General features: G+C 42.3%; 1 protein-coding gene across 7 annotated transcripts in view; it reads left to right on the forward strand.

Moving 5' to 3' along the window:
• The first annotated feature begins 9434 nt into the window (after nt 1-9434).
• The window catches only part of YEATS2 (YEATS domain containing 2), a 107421-nt gene continuing 99893 nt past the window's right edge, over nt 9435-16962 (forward strand). For all 7 annotated transcript variants that reach the window (XR_011074290.1, XM_068546319.1, XM_068546324.1 and 4 more), the window contains exon 1: nt 9435-9611. The gene's annotated coding sequence lies outside the window, so the exon portion shown is untranslated. The remainder of the gene's footprint in view (nt 9612-16962) is intronic.

A 16962-nucleotide genomic window follows, 5' to 3' on the forward strand; every position in this document is an offset into this window, starting at 1 on the left:
TCTTCAGAAGGGAAGCCAGAGCTGGACTTTCCTTGAAGAACTGGTAGGGAGTTTGCCAGGAATGAGAAGGGGGATGTGCATTCCAGACAAGGGGAAGAGAATGATTGAGACCTTGACATAAGAGTGGCAGGTGACCTCAGAAATAACTTACGGGGACTTCCCTGGTGGTCCAGTTGTTAAGACTCCATGTTTCTACTGCAGGGGGAAAGGGTTCGATCCCCGGTCGGGGAAATAAGATCCTGCATGCTGTGCGGCCAAAAAAAAACCCAAAAAAACTTATGGAACGTGGTGAGCAGCGGCCAGAAACTGGGAAGGTAGGTTGTAAATGATTTAAACCTGACGTTAAAGAGTTTTAATTTTAGCCTAGGCCAGTGGTTCTCAAAATGTGGTCCCTGATCAGCACCATCCTCAAACTTGTTAGGAATACACATTTTAGGACCCACCCCAGACCTACTGAATCAGAGACTCTGGAGGAGTGGCCCAGCAATCTATGTTTAAACGAGTCCTTCAGGTAATGCGGATGCACAGTAAAATTTGAGAATTACCCCTAGGTAATGGGGCCAGGGCACTGAGGTGTTTTAAATAGTAGAGTGAAGTGATCAGATGTGTTCTAGAAAGTTGACCCCAGCGGTTGAAACACACTAGATGGGGAGAGTAGGAAGGCAGCACAACCAATTAGGAGGAGAGGGTAGAAGTCCAGGTGGAGAGGGTGGGCACCTGGACCAGGGCAATGGTGAGGGAATAAAGGAGAGAGAGCTGACCTAAGAAGAATTTAAGAGGTGGATTCAGTAACACCTGGAGACTAACTGGATGTGACCTGTGAAGGTAAACAAGGAGTGGATGATTCCAAAGTTTCCATCTCAGATAACTGAGTGGGTGGTGAAACTAATCAAAATAGTAAGAGAAAGGAGAAAAGTAAGCCTTGGATGGGGAAAAAATGAGTTTAATTATGGATAGGCTGAATTTGCTTCAGGGCCATACAAAGGGAAATGTCTTAAATGCACTTGAAAATAATGGTCCAGGTTCAGGTTGGAGACCCAAATTCATGATCTAGATTTGGAACTTGTTGGTATGTAAGGGGCAGTTGAAGCTGTGCCCATGGAGAAAATTATTCAAGAAATGAGAACAGAACAAGGATAGAAGCCACAGAAATCTCAGTATTCAGGCACAGGCAGAGAAAGAGGAGCTGGGGGTGGAGACTGAGAAAGAGCTATCTGAGAAGTTGAGAATAGGAAAGAAGCACATTGAAGAAATCTCGTGTGTCATAAAGGAATGTGGTTGGCTGAAAATAACAGAAAGTCTGGCCACAAGTTGTTTAAACAAACAAATGATGTTTTTCTTACATAGAAAGTTGGCAGTCCAGGCCTGGTACCATCATAAAACACCCAGGCTCCAGCTTTCTTTCTGTCCCGTTTTTAAGGTGTTGGCTTGAAACTCCATGGTTGAAAGATGGCTGCCGTACTTTCAGGCATCACATCCAAAGTCAAGGCAGGAAGAAGGGGACAGAGAGGCTGACGCAGGACTAGCTACAACTCTCCCCTTTCTTTGGGAGTCTCTCTTTTTATTCATTGAACTTGCGGTTTCATCTTCTTGGCTACAACTGAGTCACATGGTCACTCCTGGCTTCAAGGGAGGGTAGGAAATTGAGTGTTTAACTTTCTGGCTTCTATAGAAGAAGGCAAGGGAGAAAGGGTTGGGAGTGGATATGACGTCTGCCAAGCTGTCGTGTATGCCACATCTAAAAGGAGAGTTCCAAGGAGAGAGACACGGTGACGAAGGGGGGCAAGGAGAGGCACAGCTTCTCAGCCCTATGCTGTTGCATAAATAAATCTTTTACACAAAATATAAATGTCAACACTGTACAACCAGTATAAAATTGAGTCAAAAAACAAAACAAAACAAAAAACAGCTTTCCCAGCTATCATTCCCAATATTATGATTCTTTTTTTTTTTAACTTTACAACAGACTGCCTGCATTTTGGGCTATGAAGATCCAAACTCATTCTATACACAAACTCTGACTACTGAAATTCTCCAGTTGGTGTTATCTATAGTGAATAGAATACAAAGCAGCTCAGAAAACTCTCTGACAGTTTCCCCTCCTTTTGTTCCTTTTATAATGTGAACAATTCTTCTCTAGGCACATTTATGACTGTTCTGACATTATCTGCTGCTCAGCTGGGGACACCAAACCTGGATGAGTTTACTCTGAACATATGAATAAGGCATTTTGTAAGCACAGAAGGAGAAACATAATGGCCATATAAAGTATAATAGTTTAGAGATGTTTGGAGAATAAAAGTTATTATGCAGGTGGTATGTTTCACTGCCAAGGTCAATTTATAGAAGATTACTCTTCCCAGCTAAAATCCCCTGTTCACTTGCATTGGAAGAATCCGAGATCTGACTACAGGGGCAACATCCCACAATCTGCCATTGGGTGCCCCATGGTAAAGGCCAAATAAGCCTCCCAATATCAGGGTCAACAGGAAAGCACTCTGGGCAGTAACTGATTTTCGAAACCTGATGTATATGCAATATTATTTGTTTTGGCTTCATCTAGGCCACCAGAGGCCTCTTATTATATTTGGGAATGAGGGCTGTTTACAGCCAGGACTATACCTCTTGACTGAGGGCATTTGCGAAGCATTTCTAGAACAGATGAGCCATAAAATAGGAAGCCAGGAAAAGATCATGATAAAAGCCACCAGAGGATAATATAAGTAAATACCATCAAGAAAACTAAAGTATATAAAAAATTCTGTCAACAAATTAATAAGCTTAGCACTAATGTCATTATTTATCTTTAATAACAGAGAGCTGTAGTGTAGAAAACCAATTTAAAAACAATAAACAATAAATGAAAATATCACAGTATTGTATTAACTAGACACCTAACAGCTGATGAAAAGATATAAGGAAATGTAACCAAATTAAAATCAGAAGTCTTCAGTCTTTAGAGCTTGACCCAGAAGTTTAAGCAGGACTACTTTTGTACATTCCCCTTTTTACATTGTCTAGATTCCACCACAATCAAATCATATTACAGCTGAAGTTGTATATTTACGTTAACTTTACAAGTAATTTTCAGATATTTTTAGCCTGTTCCCAGAGATGACTTCTTTTTTTTTTTTAAACAACTTTATTGAGATACATGCTTTTGCTATGAACATTCCTGTACAAATTCAGTGTGGACATATGCTTTCATTTCTCCAGGGTATTTGCCTAGGAGTGTAAATGCAGGGACACATGATAACTCTGTGTTTAACATTTTGAGACACTGCCAAGCTGTTTGCCAAAGCAGCTGCACCCTTTTACATTCGCATCAGCAATGTATGAGAGTTCCAAGTTCTCCTCATCTTCATTTTCATATGAAACAAATACAGAGAACCCAACCACTTCCAACCATAGGAAGTTTCCTTTCAGGGCAAATACCCTTTTTTTTTTTTCACACCAATGAAAATGTTTTGCATCATCTTCCCCATTCGCCAAGTCTGCATTTGTGGTGACTGCCCAGTCCACACAGAGGAGACGCACAATGCATGGTTTCTTTGTGGGTTAGGATGGGGTCCAGTAAGATCTTCAAGGGCGGGATATAGTTTTGTTAACATCCAAAAAGGCCAACCAGACGTTTGGTTTCTTGTTTGGACCTGGTTGTGGACAATCATTTATTTTTAACAACCCGAGTGTAATTCCCAGGCACTAACGACTTTAACAGTTTGCTTGGCACTGTACGTGTGAGGTTCTCATTTTAGAAGTCTAATTAGTGACTGCATCCTGGGAGGGGAACCTCATGACCACAAGGGCTCCAGGGGTCCCTGTCAATCTTAGGAAGGGTGGTTGGTCTTCCCAGGGTGGAGGCCAGGAGGATACTTCCAGCCTGGGGATCTCTGGGGCAGAGCTTAGCAAAATTGTCCATCTGAGCCAGATTCCCCTCCCACTCTCAGACAGAGCCTGAGCCTCACCACCCTTCCCAGGCTTTCCTTGGTTATCTGATTGCTGCTTTCAGTCTGCCCCATCCCTCCCCTCCAGCGGAGCCCTGCAAGAAGCCGGGGGCTGCAGCTCCCAGAGTGAGCCTCCCTTCCAAATACCAGCTCCTTCTCCTGGGTCAGTGCCATCATTCCTAGAACCTTCTTGACTAACTTTAATAATTGTTGCTTTTCCTTTCATTAATACTGTACATTTAACATTCACCCCCACCTCCCTCCTCTCACACTTTCACTAAGGAAGGGACTGGTGAGCGATCGAAGCCACCCCACCCTCTCTTCCAGCTGAGAGACTGTAAGACCCCAAACTGACATAAACCGTATTTTTTCCCCCAAGACTTGAAACTAAGTTTAAGCATACTGTCAAAGTCTCCCAAGACCTCAGTCTCAGATCAACCTTATCTAAATAAAACTGTCTAAAATTGAAAAGTTAGTTATTTAACATTTTGTTGCCTTCGCTCTGTGTCATTTTCATCTTTTATACTTGGGAATGATAGATCCCAAGTATATATCAGAAGCGTGATTGTTTCAGAAGCACAGAAACATAGTTATGAGTTTCTCATACATATTTAACCTAAATACTAACCTGTTTTTATCAATTCTATCTGACCAGATAACATACAAACAGAAATTCCACTAATAAATAATTTTAAAATTCTTACCCATGGAAGTTAGATGCCTTTAATATTTTTAATATTCTACTTGGTACAGATAAATAATTCTCCAATATCAGAAAACAGAAGTGCAAATAAAACAATAAATGGCAACTGATGTTCAGACTGGGATTGGGTTTTGGGGGGACAGGAAAACAATAGGAAGTGGTGGGACCATGCCCTGCAGGCAATAGGGCTTTTCTAAATGGGATTGCAGCTTCCCAGCTGCACCCAAGGTGTCTAAGCCCTCAGACCCTGATGCCAGATAGCCTGGGTCTGCAACCCAGCTCTGCCACTTCTTAGCTGTCTGATAAGTTACTCAACCTTTCTGTGCTTCAGTTTTCTCTTCCTTAAAGTATGAACCATAAAAATCAAGTTGTTACTTAGATTAAATTTGTGAAGTGCCTGGAACACTGCCCAGTTCATAGTGTTAACTAGTATCTAATTATAGCAATGTGGGTCCAGGTTACCACAGCTTGATTTTTCTTTTTTGGTTTTTTTAATTTTATTTATTTATTTATTTATTTTTGGCTGCGTTGGGTCTTTGTTGCTGCGCACGGGCTTTCTCTAGTTGCGGCGAGCGGGAGCTACTCTCCTTTGCGGTGCACGGGCTTCTCATTGCGGTAGCTTCTCTGGTTGCGGAGCATGGGCTGTAGGCATGCGAGCTTCAGTAGTTGTGGCTCACGGGCTCAGTAGTTGTGGCTCACGGGCCCTAGAGCGCAGGCTCAGTAGTTGTGGCACGCGGGCTTAGTTGCTCCGCGGCATGTGGGATCTTCCCGGACCACGGCTTGAACCCGTGTCCCCTGCACTGGCAGGCGGATTCTTAACCACTGCGCCACCAGGGAAGTCCCTTGATTTTTCATAGAAGGGGAAATCCAGGTTATTATGTGATATTTCTCAACATTTGGAATGTTGTCTTGTATAAAGCAAAGTGTGACATTATGGGCTGTGACAGTGCAACCCCTCTGAACTGTGCTGTCTTTTCTCCAATCTCATCAGCCCTCAGAACTACCTGTTGACAAGGGTATGTTGACAGCGCTACCCACCAGTTCTCTGAGCCCCAGAACTGTGTGCACAGATGCCTGTTTAATGTCTTCAGGTAGATGTCTTAAACTTAAAATGTCCCAAGAATTCTTGATTCACTCACCACTACCCCCAACACAGAAAATCTGTTCTCCCTTCAGTCTCTCTCCTCTCAGTAAATGGCATCACCATCCACCATCTGCCAACTCTAGAAAGCAGTCCCCCTCGGTTCTTCTAATCTTCTCCTTCCAGGCCCCCCTCCAGTGCAGGAGGCCTGGCCAAGGAGGGGCGTGAAATCCAATCTCCAGCTGTGGGCCCCATCGCAGGGCACCATCTGCTTGAAGGCTGGGGCTGCTTTTTCTCACTTTCCTGGTCTTCTCCCAGTTCATTACCAAGTCTCTCGCTATTTTCTCCACAATTCTTGAATCTTTCTGCTTCCCTCCATCTCCGCTGCCCACTGTAAGGTACCCTCATTTTTCACCTGGATGATCGATCAAATTGCTTTCCAACTGTGTGGCTGCTTCTTTGTTCACACACCCCTCCAGTCATTCCCCACCCATTTGCTAGGTCGAATATATTACCTTAAAAGGGCAAATCGAGTACATTACTCCCCTGCTTAAAACCCTTTGATGACTTCCTGTTGTTCTTAAGGTAAAGATAAAAATCTTAACACCACCTACCTGCACGATCTTGTTCTTGCCTGACTCAGCCCCAAACCCAGCCACTCTGCTCTTAAGTTACCCTGAACTTCTCTCACTTTGTCTTAGGCTTTATCGTGACCCGACAGCTCCTACTGCTTTCAGTTTCACTTAATATTTTTTCAGGGAGGCTTTTTCTACCTCCATATTAAATTTGGTCCCCCTGTGCTGTGCTCTCTTAGCACCCTGCCCATTTGCTTCATAGAGCTTCTTTCTTTTTTTTTTTTTTAATTAATTAATTTATTTATGGCTGTGCTGGTTCTTCGTTTCTGTGCGAGGGCTTTCTCTAGTTGTGGCAAGCGAGGGCCACTCTTCATCGCGGTGCGCGGGCCTCTCACTATCGCGGCCTCTCTTGTTGCGGAGCACAGGCTCCAGACGCGCAGGCTCAGTAATTGTGGCTCATGGGCCTAGTTGCTCAGTAATTGTGGCTCACGGGCCTAGTTGCTCCGCGGCATGTGGGATCTTCCCAGACCAGGGCTCGAACCCGTGTCCCCTGCATTGGCAGGCAGATTCTCAACCACTGCGCCACCAGGGAAGCCCCCATAGAGCTTATTTCTGTTACTGAAATGTACACACTGTGTGCATATGTATACAAATCCGTAGCTGTTATTTCTCTTTAACTGATGAAAACTTTCTTGTGGGTTTTCATTCCTGTTGGGGAGTGGGCTAAATTTAAGCTTGCCATACTACTCAGCCATAAAATTTCACTCAGCCATGAAATTTTGCCATTTGCAGCAACATGGACGGACTTGGAGGGCATTATGCTAAGTAAGATAAGTCACACAGAGAAAGACAAATACTGTATGATATCATTTATATGTGGAATCTTAAAAATACAACAAACTAGTGAATAAAACAAGAAAGAAGCAGACTCACATATATAGAGAACAAACTAGTGGTTACCAGTGGGGAGAGGGAAGGGGGAGAGGCAATATAGGGGTAGGGGGGAAAAAGGGTTATTATAGAATTACATGAAATCATGTGTGTGAAACTTTTGAAAATCGTAAAGCACTATAGCATTTAAAGAATCTTTCATTCAATTAAAAAAAAAAATACTCTGGAAAAACAAACAAAAAGAACTTGCCAGTGAAAGTTATATGGTCTTAAACCATCTCATTTTGGGTAAATATTCAGTGAATGGAAAGTTGTAGTCCTATCAGAACTTACCCCTCCCCACTCTTGACTTCCCAAGATGGCCTGTGGGATCAAAGGGAAGCTTTGAGGGAGTGGCCAGAGGGGTCTCAGATCTGTGTGCAGAGCTGTGAGCCATAGCCTGGGTCCTCACTGGCCTTTGCAGCCATGTGCCTAGTCACACCTGGTCACCAGGGCCCTACTGGCATCAACTGCTGAGGTTGTTGGCTGTCAAGCTCATGATCTGTTGCTTCAGCACCTTGAGAGTCTGACGTCTCACCTTCCCACCCCGACTCCTTCATCCCTGCTCCTCTCACCAGCTGACCTGGGAGCACTTCAGCTCTTGCTGGGGTTTTTAGCTCTGCCCATCCTTGGGGTCTTAGCCACATCATTACCTGCCAATTAATCCACCCTAAGGCCTCTGGTTTAGGATCACCTGGCCCCTGGCACAGTGCCCATTGGCCTGTCCATGGCTCTCACCCATGCTACTTTCTGCTTGCCTGGCAGAAGGCGTAAGAGAAATCTGGGTTTCTGGCACACCATCTGCAAACTGTGGACACCCAGCAGCACTATCTCAGATTCCTCTTTCTCACTAATGCTGCTGTCTGCTCCTAAGCCCTGATCAATGTGAGACTTCTGCCAGAATTGGGCAGCCTTCCAAGCTGGGCCAGGAGAAGTGGGCTTCTAGCCTCCTCCACAGTCAGCTGGATATTTCTAAGCCTCTGCCTCAGGGTTAGACCCCCAAAGTAGGAGAATACAGACATGCCCATGCTGACCACTTACCCTACCTCTTTCTCCATGAAATTTATTTTTATCTCCCTGATTCCCATTCTCTCTTTGGGTTTTAGCTTAAAGCTAAGAGAGTCCTTTCCTGGCCTTTCAGATTAGATTGACGGTAAATTTCACAAGGGCAGAAACTGTTTTGTTCATTTCTGATCCTGAGTATCTAACATAGTGCTGGGCACACAGTACCAGGACATAGAATAGAAACACACAAAAAATTTGTTGAACAAATATTGTTAATCTGCCTTTACCCTTAATAGACATTAAGGTCAGGAGGCCAACAGTGACATTTTATAAATCCCTCTATTCCCTTATCATGCACGGCTTTGGAGTAAGTTCCTGGCCCTACTATTCATTTATTCAACAAATACTTTTTGAGTGCATACTATGTGCAATGCACTGGGCTTGCAATTGGAGATATACGAGTAAATCCTTTAAAACATTTTTATTAAACACATCCAAAAAACTGATAACATATACATAAAGTGAAAAAAAATTATAAAGTGAACTCCCTCTAAACCTTGCTAATTCCAATGGTAAATCTTTACGTAGTTAGGAAAACAGATTGGAGGGGGACAGAAATAGATACCTGGAGACCACATGGGAGGCTACAGTGGCCTTGGGCAGAGAGATGATGGGGTCTACTGTAGGGTGGTACAGGGAGAAGGAAAGGGAAGGTTGGGCTCAAGAGATATTTAGGTGGAAAACAGTACTTGATAGATTGTTACTCACTAGTTGTATGACCTAGATAACCTTTCCGAGCCTCAGTTTCTGCATCTGTAAAATAGGTTAGTAATAACTATAGTTATTTGTATCCCTAGCACAGAGCACAAAGCTTGGTACAAGATGACACATACAAAAATCATAGCTACTGTTGTCCTTGCTGTGGAAGCTTCATAAATGCCGGCAGAATGAATATTCTGTCTTTGGGCTGGAACTCGCCGTCTTTCTCTAAGGAGGAAAATAATATATGATGGTGCCTTTACCAGAACCGGCGCCCATGCTCCCCAGGTAGCGGGACAGGGCGGGGCAGTGCGGGCCAGCGCGTCCGGGCCCGGGGTGAGAGTCTAGGACAGCCTCAACCCCTCCCCGGCCCCGCCCACAACCTTGCGAACTCCGCCCCCGGAACCGCGTGCGTCGCCACCGCCCTTGCTGGTGACGTCCGGGCCAAACGGGTCGGGCGGGCTCTGCCGAGCAGTGTGCTTCCGCGGGCTCCGGGGTCGCTGGGGCCTCGTGGCGGGGCGGCTTAACGGGGCTTGGCCCGCTGCCTCCCCTCCCCCGTGCCCTCTTGCGGCGCCCGGCGGGGCTTGCGCTTCAGCCAGAGACCCGGAAAAAGGGTGAGTGTTGGCGGGAGCGGGATGGGACCGCCGGGCGCGCGCTCCGTTCTCCCGGGCATTGTCTGGGCGGGGGCGGCGCGGGCACGTGCACGCCCTTCCCCCACCCCGCCGGACGCGCCGGCACCCTGGTTGAGGGGGGGGAGGGAGGGGGCGGGTGACTGACGAGGGGAGAGGATCCGAGGGAGGAGGCTGGGTCCGGGGTGAGTGCGTGTGCCGGGGGAGTCTCCGCAGCGGGAACCCGGAATTTGGGTGTGTGAGGGGTGTCCTTTTTTAAGGGGCAACGCGCTCTCTGAGGGGATGGGGGTCGCCTGGGCCCCACTGGCGGGAGCTTTTAGCCTGTTAAACCTGGTGGCCTGCGATGGGATTGGAGACGAGATTTGGCCCCAGCACCGGCAAGTTGTGGATTTATCAGCAAGAATCCTGGAATCTTTCTCCAACCTGTCGGCTTCCCTACCGTCTCCTTCCACCGTGAAGGATGAGTAGGACTTAGAAAGGTTGGAGGATACTCTAGAGATGGTGCCCGGGTTAAAGCACCAGAGGTGTGAGACAGTGCGGGGTGGGAGTGAAAGGCTGCTTTGGTGGGTTGCGGCCAGATTGCAGAAGACAATGAGGTTTATCTCATAACCTTTTTTTTTTCTATTGTGAATGTAATTATGTTGAAAAATAGAAAGTAGAGGGAAAATATCACCAGTAATTCTACAGCCCTGACACCTCATTCTTAGAATTTTGATATTTGTTTGCTACTGTTTTCTCCTAAGCTTGTAACAGTTGCAGAGTTGTAACTACAATTTTCCATTCCCTTTTCTCCTTAACATGTAAGAATGTAATATTATGTAGTATTCAGCAATATAATTTCCTCTTTCTTAATAAGCAAGTAGTAGGTATTCATCATAGAAAAATTTAAAAATACAAGAAAAATGAGGAAAAGAACCCATAGTTTTACTGTCTAGAGATATTATCATGGAGTGTATATTTTTGGTTTTGTATGTTCTTTCAAAGATAGGAGCAGGTGAAGCCGTTCTTAGGAACTGAGTTTTTATGAGAACCCTTTTGAAGGCTGTAAGAAGGAAAGTAGCATAATCTGCTGGGCGGAGGAAGAGGGCAAGAGCGGAAGCTAGAAGATCGGTTAGTTTACAGTACCTTGGACTAGGTCCATGATTGTGGAGATGGAGAAGAGTAGAAAGATTAACAAATATTTTGGAGGTAGAATGAACAAGACTTGGAAATGGATTGGTGAGAGAAAGGGAGAAGAACTCTTTGCTTTCTGATACTTGTTTTGAGCAACTTCGAGTAGATGGCAGCATTCGCTGAGAAGAATGGAAGAGAGAAATTTGAGGTGGGAGAAATCATGAGTTCTGTTGTGGGTGTATTAAATTTGAAATGTATATTAGGTATGAAGTTGGTATGTTGAGGAAGCAGTTGGATGTACAGGTTTGGAGCTTCCAGAGAACCTAGAGCTGGAGATAAAAATTTGGGAGTACTCAGTATATAGATGATATTCAAAGTTATAGGACTACCTGAGATCACTTAGGGAAAGAGTGTAGATAGAAAAGTGAAAATTGAGTGAGCCTCAGGCACTGTAACGCTTGGAGATCTTATGGAGGAAGAAGATTGAGCACAGGACAGAAGAAACAGCCAGCGAGGTAGGAGAAAAAGCAGGAGACTGGTGTCATGGGAACCACGAGAGAAGTTTCTGGATGATGGAGGCTTGGTCCGTCAGTGCTTCTGAGATGTTTAATGAGTTGCTCACTTGGATTTGGCAACGCAGAGGTTATTAGTTTGGTCATTGGTATTATTATCCAGAGTTCTAGAAGTAGTAGGAGGTAGAAACAGATGGGAGTAATTGAATGGGAGTGGGGAAGTGAAGACAATGAGTGTGAATTAGAAACAAGTGCCCCTTGTTAAAGACACCTTATTTTCATCTCCCCCCAAACTAAATTTAATAGATGAAAAATTGTGTCTTGTTTAATGTTTCATTCCTTGATTACTAGTATGTTTGAACATTTTTTCACATTTATTGGCCATTTGTGAATTTCTGTTCCTGTCCTTTGTGCGTCTTTTTATTTGTGTTTGTCTTTTCCTGATTGACTTTCTAATTGTCAAGAATTATCTAGATACTAAAAATATGTAGCCTGATACAGAGCTTACAGAATTTTCCCCCTTATGTGTGTCACCATTCCCCACCCCCTGGGAATAAATGAGTTTATTACCTGTGCTCCATCAGGAAGGACATGGTTAATAATGGAAAAAGCATACTTAACGATTTAACTCCTATGTATACTTTTTTTCAGGTGTAGTAAGATACACATAACGTAAAATTTACCACTGTAACCATTTTTAAGTGTACAGTTCAGTGGTATTAAATACATTTATATCATTGTGCAGCCATCACCACGATCCGTCTCCACAACTCTTTTCATCTTGTAAAACAGAAACTCTAAACTTCTCATTTTCCCTTACGCACAGCTATTGGCAATCACCATTCTGCTTTCTGTCTCTGTGATTTTGACTAGTTTGAGTACCTCATATAAGTGGATTCAGGCAGCAGTTGTCTTTTTGTGACTGGCTTATTTTACTTAGCATAATGTACTGAAGGTTCATCCATGTTGTAGCATATGTCTCAATTTCCTTCCTTTTTAAAGGCTGGATAATGTTCCAGTGTATGTATATATCACATTTTATTTTTTCATTCATCTGTTGATGAACAATTGAGTTGCTTCCATCTTTTTTTTTTTTTTTTGCTTCCATCTTTTGGCTCTTGTGAATAATGCTCCTAGGAATGTGGGTGCAGACATACCGGTTTGAGTCCCTGCTTTCAGTTCTTTGGGGGTATTTACACAGAAGTGGAATTTCTGGATCATACAGTAATCCTATTTTTAATTTTTTGAGGAAGCGCCACACTGTTTTCCATAGTGGCTGCACCATTTTATATTCCCACCACCAATGCATGAGGGTTCCTGTTTCTTCACGTGCTTGCTAACACTTTTCTGCTTTTTGTCTTTTTTTTTCTAAAGTAGCCATGCTAATGGCTGTGAGGTGATATCTCATTGTGTTTTTGATTTGCACTTCCCTAATATTAGTGATGTTGAATATCTTTTCGTGTGCTTATTGACCATTTGTATATCTTTGGAGAAATGTCAATTCAAATCCTTTGCCCATTTTGAATCGAGTTCTAAGTTTTGTGTTTAGGTCTTTGATCTATTTTGAGTTAATTTTTGTACCTGGCATTAGTTAAGGGTCCAAATTCATTTTTTTGCACATAGATACCCAGTTTTCCTAGCACTATTTGTTGAAAAGACTGTTTTTTCACCATTAAGTGGTCTTGGCACCCTTGTCAAAGATCATTTGAGCATATATGCAAGAGTTTATTTTGGGGCTATTTTATTCCATTGGTCTATATATCTGTATTTATGCCAGTACCATGCTGTTTTGTTTACTGTAACTTCTAGTAAGTTTTGAAATCAGGAAGTGTGAGTCCTCCAGTTTTGTTCTTTTTCAAGATTGTTTTGGTTATTCAGGGTCCCTTGAGATTCCATATGAATTTTGGAATGGGTTTTTCTATTTCTGCAAAAAATGTCATTGAGATTTCAGTAGGTATTGCATTGACTTTGTAGATGGCTTCAGGTAGTATTGACTTTTTAACAGTATTAGGTCTTCCAGTCCATGAAAATGGTATGTGTTACCATTTATTTGTCTTTAATTGCTTTCAGCAATATTTTATAGTTTTCATTGTATGATCTTTTACCTTCTTGGTTAGTTCCTAAGTATTTTATTCTTTTTGATTCTATTATAAATGGAAATATTTTTGTAATTTCCTTTTCAGATTATTCATTGTGTATAGAAATGTAACTGATTTTTATGTGATGACTTGGTATCCTGCTACTTTGCTGAATTAATTTATTCTACCAGTTTTTTGGTGGAATCTTTAGGGTTTTCTACATATCCCCCCATATTAAAATTCCTTTATTCAATGGATACACTGTAATTTGCTATGGACTATTTCCAGTTTTTTATTATGAAGTTTTTTATTATATTCTAAATATATAGAAAGTGGAGAACTAATATTTAAGTTGTAGATCTGTTAAGTACAGCCCATGTATGATGTATATCACCAGTCTTGAGAGTATTTCCTTAGGATAGATTCCAAGAAATACTTGATCCTCCTCTTTTCTCATTCACTCATAGAGAATAGAATTCTTCATTGCCATCTCCTTAAATCGGCCCCCACCTCCTTGCTTTTAACTAAACCTGCCCCCCTTTCAGTCTGTTTTCTACACTGCCACTGAATGGAGGGTGAGGGTCAGCATTGGTGCACTTTTCCCTCATAGAAAACAAGACTTATGAAGCAGATTGTTTCTATAGCATCTGTTCTGTGGGAGTTAGAAAAAAATTTTTTGAATGCTGGGGTGCACTTTATGGATGAATTGGAATTTATTTTGATTCTTGAAGGATGAATAGCATTTCAGTAAGCAGAGAGAAGTTAGGGATGAAATGTGAACCCGTTGGAAGGTAATTAGGAGAAGTTCAGGCATGTGAACTTTGATGACTGTAGGCAGGGAGAGGTAGAAGAACTAGTTCTCCTAACCAAGAATTGTTTATTCTGTTTATCTGAAGAGTGAGCTTGGAGTAAGTGTGGGGAGAGACCTGTTATGTGGTGGTAATGAAGGCTGGCGGTGACCAGAATGCCAAGGGGCAGGAGCTTCAACTTTATTCGTAATGTTTTTATTTACAGAGTTGTGGATATGTTGGTGATTGTTATTTATTTTGTTTTTTTAAACTAATTTAGTTTATTTGAATGTATACTTATTCGTTGAGACATAATTCACATAAGATAGAATTCACCATTTTTAAGTGTATAATTCAGTGTTTTTTTTAGTATATTCACAAGGTTGTACAACCATTACTACCATCTAATTCCATAACATTTTCATGATTCCAGAAAGAAACCCCATACATATTTGCAGTCAGTCCCAGTTCCCTCCTCCCCTCATCCCCTGGCAGCCACTTTCTGTGTCTATGGATTCACCTGTTTCTGGACATTTCATAGAAATATAATCATGTAACGTGGCCTTTTGTGTCTGGCTTCTTTCACTTAATTAGCATAATATATTCAAAGTTGATCTGTGTTGTAGCATGTGTTGGTACTTTATTCTTTTTTATTGCTTAATAATATGTTGTATGATTATATCACATTTTGTTTATCCAATCATCAATTGACATTTGAGTTGCTTCCATTTTTTTCACTATTGTGAATAATGTTGTTATGAACGTTCACATACATACAAGTTTTTATGTGGACATATGTTTTTAGTTCTTTTGAAAGTATACCTAGGTGTGGAATTGCTAGGTCACATAGTAATTCTGTGTTTAACTTTTTGAGGAACTGCCAAACTGTTTTCCACAGCAGTTGCACCATTTTACATTTCCACCAACAATGTATGAGGGCTCCCATTGTGTATTCTTTTTTAATTTTTAAATTTATTTTATTTATTTATTTTTGGCTGCATTGGGTCTTCATTGCTGCACGCGGGCTTTCTCTAGTTGGGACGAGCGGGGGCTACTCTTCATTGTGGTACCTGGGCTTCTCATCGTGGTGGCTTCTCTTGTTGCGGAGCAAGGGCTCTAGGCCTACAGGCTCGGTAGTTGTGGCTCGCGGTCTCGAGCACAGGCTCAGTAGTTGTGGCGCACTGGCTTAGTTGCTCCGCGGCATGTGGGAGCTTCCCGGACGAGGGCTCGAACCCGTGTGCCCTGCATTGACAGGCGGATTCTTAACCACTACGCCACCAGGGAAGCCCACCATTGTGTATTCTTTATACATGTTTTGACAGTCTGTATTTAATAGCTGTGTGTGTATGTTTAAATCGCTTCATTGAGGCACAATTGGCATACCACAATCTGCACATATATTAAGTGTATAATTTGATAAGTTTTGACATATTTATGCATCTGTGAAAACATCACCACAATCAAGATAGTAAACATACGCATCATCCCCCCAATTTTTCTAATGCCCCTTTGTGATCCTTCTCTCTCCCTTCCCCATCATTGCCCCATACCACAACAACCACTGATCAGGTTTCTGTCACTATAGACTAGTTTGCGTTTTGTATAAATGTTACCATTGTAGTATATACTTTTTTCTTAAGCTAGCTTCTTTCACTCAGCATCATTTTGAAATTAATTCATGTTGCTGCATGTATTGGTTAATTCTTTTTTATTTTATTTTTTTAAGTTTATTTATTTATTTATTTATGGCTTCCTTGGGTCTTTGTTGCTGTGCACGGGCTTTCTCTAATTGCGTTGAGCGGGGGCTACTCTTCGCTGCGGGGCGTGGGCTTCTTATTGCGGTGGCTTCTCCTGTTGTGGAGCACGGGCTTCAGTAGTTGTGGCACATGGGCTCAGTAGTTGTGGCACGCAGGCTTCAGTAGTTGTGGCTCGCAGGCTCTAGAGCGCAGGCTCAGTAGTTGTGGCTCACGGGCTTTGTTACACTGCGGCATGTGGGATCTTCCCGCACCAGGGCTTGAACCCATCTCCCCTGCATTGGCAGGCAGATTCTTAACCACTGTGCCACCAGGGAAGTCCCTGGTTAATTCTTTTTTATTGAAGAGTATGTTCTATTGTATGGATATATCGCAATTTGTTTATCCATTCACCTACTAATGGACATTTGGGTTGTTTTTAGTTTTTGACTATTACAAATAACATTGCTGTGAACATTTGTGTTTTTGTATGGACATAGGCTTTTATTTCTCTTGGGTAATACCTAGGAGTGGAATGGCTGGGTCATATGGTAGGGAATTTTTAATTTTTTTTAAGAAACTGCCATGCTGTTTTCCAAAGTGGTTGTACCATTTTGCATTCCCACCACCAATGCATGAAAGTTCCAGTTGTTCCACATTCTCTGTAGTTGTGTCTTTTAAGCATATAGAGAAGTAAGAAGAAAACAAAAAGAGACATAAACTCTTTTGGCATTTTCCTCCCCCAAATAATGCATGTACATGGTTAGAAAATTCAAACATTGTAGTCAGGAATAAAATGAAAAGCAAAACCACTACCCAGAGGCAACTGTTGTTAAATCATTTTTTATCCTTTCTTCCAGAAAAACCTACACAGGCATCTACCAGCATATTTTTAGGTTTCTCTGCTCTTTCCCCTAGTTTACACAGAAAGAATCAAAGTATACACACCATCTGCACCTTGGCTTTTTTTCACTTTACAATTTATTTTAGAGGTATTTCCATATCAACACATTCTTTTTAATGGCTACATTGCAGAACATTTTTGCTATATGAAAACATGAATATGTTCCAGTGCAATTGATATAATAGGGAACTATTTTGAGTATAACGTG

The sequence above is a fragment of the Eschrichtius robustus genome, chromosome 6 (assembly GCF_028021215.1).
Source record: "Eschrichtius robustus isolate mEscRob2 chromosome 6, mEscRob2.pri, whole genome shotgun sequence".
NCBI classification, from domain to species: Eukaryota; Metazoa; Chordata; class Mammalia; order Artiodactyla; family Eschrichtiidae; genus Eschrichtius; species Eschrichtius robustus.